Consider the following 5,692-nt stretch of genomic DNA (forward strand, 5'->3'; position numbering starts at 1 on the left):
ACATGTCTGTATCTTTTTGCCAAAATCGTCTCACAAAGATAGGGAAGGATGGGGGCTCATACTATGCATAACCAGACAATCAGATATCTCGATAATTCTCTCTCTTGTCATTGGGTTGCAATTCAAGAAAGCTTACATCGACATAGGTATTGTCAAACATAAAATTACGTCATCGACACTTCCTGTCTTTCAGAATCTGACATGTGCGTCACTGAGCTCATGAGGTGTACAATAATGTAATGACCTCGGTCATTGAAGAGGTCGCATCTACCTGTTATCAACAAACACGTTCTGGATAAAGTTCGCGCTCCGTGGTTTACTGAAGAATTGCTATTAGCACGTCAAAATCTTCGTCAATTAGAAAGACAATGGAGGAAGACAGGTCTTGTTGTCCATGAACAAATGTTTAAATCGGCTAGACAGTACATGGCCAAGTTACGTAATGATCTTTCGTCCTATCATCGCAATCGCATCACTGACCACAGGGTACCCAGGAATCGCGTGACAAACAAAACAAAATAAATAAATAAATAAATAAATAAATAAATAAACTATCAAATAAATGACAAATGAACAAGCAAACGAACGAACGAACGAACGAACGAACGAACGAACGACAAGTATAGTATAAATTAAATAAACCAGCAAATAAAACATACTCCTGGGGGTATACTAGATATGTTTTTTTTCTATACCCATCAGTATAAAAATGCCTTCACACACATCCACATGGTGGTAGTAGTGGAAAGTTTCCAATGCATGCCTTTGAAACTTCAACATCGGTGGTAGCTGCTATCATAATTCATATAGCATGGAAAAGAATTCTTGCAAAAGCTAACTCTAAGTGACCAATTGTAAACTGGTAATTTTCGTAGTAACAATTGTATGTCTAATATTAAAATCAATAGGGATATTTACAACTATTTCTTTAACATTAAAGTTATATAGATGTCATGCCTTCCTACATTATTCGTTATTGGTATGATATTTTTTATTTTGTTTTTCCTTGGAATTACAGGTATTTTTGTTACTAAAATACTAAGGCTTAATAAAAATCATTGTTTGTTTCCGGTTACCTGACTCAACCATTTATTTCACGCCGACCCTAAACTTTTTTTTTTTAAATGATAAGGTAGCGAAATTGTAAAGTTTCGCGAAAAATAATGGATGCGGAAACTGAGATCAACCTATAAAGACAATTATATAAAACCATTCTTCCAATCTGTAATGGCTGTACATATGATGAGAAGAAACCAATAACACAGAGACCATATGGAAAACAATGGAAACATAACTATCTGAAAAAACCTATCTACCCCACCTATTCTAAAATTGAGCGTACTAGGATCCAAACAATTTTTTTTGGTGAGGCCTAAACGTCACCTCACCAAGAAGAAACAACAAGACGGAACTTTTGACGATTCTCGACAAGTCATATCAAATGGTTTCCATTTTTTTTTTACAAACGACGATGCAAGCGCATACCGTGTTGTGTTAGAATATGGAGTGTGACGTGGATTTTAAAAATTCATATATTTGATAGAAATCAACATTGTAATATTATTACATTCAATCGTCGAAAAAATCACAATATGTTACTGAACACTTGCACAATAGTTAACCCCAATTTTATTATAAGAAAATGTGATATAATAAATTAATTTCCTCTTCCCTTTTATGTGTTTGATGCCCATTGTAAATACATTAAATTGCCATCGATGACCTTGTCGTAGAACAGTATATATATTAACACACAATTCCAAATAAAACAGTGTATAGAAAATGCTAATACTTTACAAATGTATCTCTATTTTAATGAAAACTGGGTATATTAATTCATTTTCTTGTCCATCATATAGACAATCCACTAGCCAGCTGATGTAGTATGATATGCAATATTGAATATTCACTGGTTGCCTCACACTTTTCATGCTTTGATGCTTTAAACGACACACCGTAAAGCATTTTCAAGTGATGACATTTGAATGGTTCATTTTCACAAGTCTAATTCACACTGTATGCAGTACAAACCTTGTTATCGTGCACGCAGTCAAAGTACTATATACGTGGTCATGGTAAATGCCACCTCTTGAGATGAGTAGTGTGGCAATAATGCAATTTGCATTGCAAAATGTGCCATAAATCAATTTTTTGATTAAAAAACCCCACAAAACAGTATATAAACAGTAACGTGTGGGAGGGGGGGGGGGCTCAGTGCACGCCCGCCATAATTTTGTCCTCTGAAAGCCCTTGGTCATTGTTGATAAATTGGACCGTTAACAATAAGAATCAGTCCAGGTACCACATGTTGTTAAAACCAAGATGTAGGGAAACATACAGTAGGAATAAACAACAAGATAGGGGTTACAATTAATTAAAAACTTATTTGAATTTTGAAGACATTTCGATCGACCATGCAGAAGACCTGAATCTGGGATACGAAGAGAGTGTAAATGATGTTAGGGAGCCTTCAGTATTTAAATGGGGAGGGCCGGAGGAAATCACACATGGCCTGTTAAGAAAAACACGACCCTCCCCATTCTCCATTCGTAAAACGTGACCCTCCCTTTTGTCCCATTTTGTAAAACGTCACCCTCCCATCACAATTGCATATACTGAACGTTAATCAATATTCCCATTATATGTATACATACAAATTAAATGATTTTGACTCTGTATTAGAAAGCAATATTTGTATATATACTACCATTGCAGGAGTTATATAGAAACGCTTGTGATCAGAACGGAAAAAAGTCTACTTCTTATCACTATCAAACTGACAAACATATACGAAAACAAGACCGGGCCCCTCTGATGTAGGTTCATGCACATACATGTACTTGTCTGTGGTTCACGCGACTCTTTCATCAGCCTGTGAAAGTTTGTCATGTTATAACATAACATTCGAGTGTAAGCTTATATAATGCAACATACGTTTTTCGAAGCTTGGATATATTACCTCAAAGGCTATGAATAAACTAAGAAAGCCTCCAAATCGGCCAGGGGGAATCCCGAAGGACTCCCTCAACCCCAGAGGTCACTCATGCATTCAACCAACAATCAAATGCATCAACAGTGTTACTGTCATAATGGTATTAAACTTTTCTTAAATATTTTCACTCTTTGCTAATGTGAGATGAGATTGTCTTTTAAAGCTGTGAAATGTTTGCCAAGATAGTCTAAAATTGCCTTAAAACTCCCCTACCAATGATACTACCATTAGATGTGTTGACCTTTACTAAATGATGCCATTTAACCTTTTAAGAACATATTTCAACCCTATATAAGTTATAAAGAATAATTTCTAATACTTTATGGTGCTGTCTTGTAAAGCTTGGGTTATCGCTTGAAAGGGTTTGAATAGCCTAAAATAGGCTTTGAGAGTAAAAAAACTCCAGGCCTTCTCGGGTGAGACCCCTTAGGACCCCCCTCCCAAGAGATGGACATATCCCAGTCTCAAGCTCTTTCCCCTACCTCTTACTGTCAAGATGACTTTTTTCAAAAATATTTCAACCCTATGTAGTTGCTTTTTACATGTTAGTGCTATCTTGTAAAGTTTGGAAATTTTTGTGTAAAAGTGTCTGAAAAGTCTCAAAGTGCAACATTTTAACACAAAGATATGAAATTTTCTTTTAAACCAAATGGAAAAGATGACATTTTTATAAGTTAATTAATTGTACAGAAAATAATAAATAAGTAGGATTAATACTTACAGTGAAAACCATGACAAGAAAAAAAGTGGCGGAAACTAAATGCTGTTTGGCGATGTCAGAAGCCACATATGTACAGGTAATACCAGATTTAAACTGAATGCCTTCCGTAAGGGTAGTCTTGCAATTTCATGATTTATGCAAGAAATTTAGCTCTACATCAGTGATTTTTTCAAGTCCCAGTGAAAGTTAGTTGTCAATAAAATTGTTCAAATGCCAGGAAAGCTTACCATCCTCTACTGCACTCGACTTTCGTGATCACCTACATACCTGAGAATGTACAGCCATTTCCACGACAAATAATAAACAAAATTGAAATCCGTATAACATTGCTATTACGCATCAGATAGTTTTACATACTTCATGGTACACATTGTAACAGTTGAAAAACTTTAATACAGTGAAGTGGTAAATTATTATTGCCCTACTTCGTCCCTTGGAAAAGTGTATACATTCTTGTTCGATCGAGATTGACAGACGCACCATCTGCTCCAAATTGTATACAGGCGTGAAAAGTGTGAAGTGAGCAGACGATCGTGACTATATATATTTTTGCAATAAAGCTTACAGATGATGTGTATTTTCAGTGCTCACCTCCTTGCTTTGATGTAATAATCTTCAGATTCAACGAAAATAACAATACAAACACTTGAAACCCTTGAAAACAGAGTCTTTCTCAGTGTAGAACAGAACAACAGCGTGTATCCGTACTGTAGCTTCCTGGTTTACCTTACATCAATGTTGGTGGCGCACTTTCAAAACAAAGCGTGTATGCAATCAGACGATCGATCGATTAATTGCGCAAATTGCTCATTGAGATTCATGGGATTTTTATCAAAACGTAATCAGTTCTTGCCATTACTCAACGGAACACTTGTGCCAAATTTCGTTTGAATTGAGCCAGCCGTTTTGGAGAAAACAATGACACAGACAGATAGACACACACACACACACATACATACATACATACAGACAGACACACACACACACATACACACACCGACTTGTTTTCACCCCCTAATAAATCTCTTTCTTACGAAAGAAAAAAATGAGAATATTCGATTTGGATTTAATGACTTTTGCTAGGTAACGGCGATGGATAAGGAGGTACAGGTGCATCATTTGGTGTTGGATACTAGGAGGTAAAGGCGGATCATTTGTTGCAGCACTGTCAGTTATCAAAACAGCTGCTCTATAGTTTGGTGGAGGTGGGAGACAAGCTTGTTCCGTCATTGGTATACCATAATTACATGCTGATGGATTCAGGTATGGTGGAACGTTTGGTGTTGGCTTTTATGTAGGATATGTTGCAGCAGGTGGCATGACTTCTCTCGATCCAGAGGTCGGTGGTGGGACTGGAAAGAAAATCACAAATCATTTAATCTACTTTTTAAAATTAAGAATGTGTGAAGTGTTAATTATTGTGTGGAAAATAACAAGAACTTTGCATACCATTTAGTTTTTACCTCCCATATGGGTACGGGAGGTATTAAAATGGTAATATTTGTGTGTGTGTGTGTGTGTGTGTGTGTGTGTGTGTGCGTGCGTGCGTGTGTCTGTCTGTCTGTCTGTTTGTCCGTCCGTTCATGTGTGTGTGTGTGTGTGTGTGTGTGTCTGTGTGTCTGTCTGTCTATCTGTCTGTCTGTCTGTCTGTCTGTCTCTTGTCTCTGTCTGTGTCATCATTTTCTTAAAAACGTCTGGTTCAATTATAATGAAATTTGGTACATATAAGATTAGGGGTAATGGGCAGACCTGTTTAAATCTTGAGCGAGATCTGTTCATGTTAATTAATTAGGTCAGTTTGCATATCAACGAAATTGACTAATTAAGCAATATATTAAGACTGCATACTTCAATTTCAATGTAATTTATAGTATGTTCATTAAACATATCAAAGTGCATTTTCCTATAAAATGTGTTGATGTACCTTCCAGTGTCAGTGAATAATTTGCATAATTAATTATTTTCGGTAATTAGGCTAT

This window comes from Glandiceps talaboti, chromosome 1 (assembly GCF_964340395.1).
Source record: "Glandiceps talaboti chromosome 1, keGlaTala1.1, whole genome shotgun sequence".
NCBI lineage: Eukaryota > Metazoa > Hemichordata > Enteropneusta > Spengelidae > Glandiceps > Glandiceps talaboti.